This window comes from Penaeus monodon, chromosome 30 (assembly GCF_015228065.2).
Source record: "Penaeus monodon isolate SGIC_2016 chromosome 30, NSTDA_Pmon_1, whole genome shotgun sequence".
Classification (NCBI taxonomy): domain Eukaryota; kingdom Metazoa; phylum Arthropoda; class Malacostraca; order Decapoda; family Penaeidae; genus Penaeus; species Penaeus monodon.
In genome coordinates this window covers 14021586-14021831 of record NC_051415.1, presented here as the reverse complement: position 1 = coordinate 14021831, position 246 = coordinate 14021586, and positions in this window count along the sequence as shown.

Below are 246 nucleotides of genomic sequence, written 5' to 3'. Positions count from 1 at the left end.
ATCCTGCATAACTGGTACCAATCTAGTTGTCTGTCTTCCATACGTATATCTAGCATTAATTCTTAATGATCCTTTCTTTATTATTAATCTGTGGAAAAAAAAGAGAATCAACAATGAATCATTGTGTCTTACAGTTATAACATAAGAAGCATAAGATATAGCGGCATTATATCAATGATAGCAGAAAATGTATACGTAAAAACAGAACCGTTTCAATAAGAACGGTAGGAAAATGACCGTTTTGAG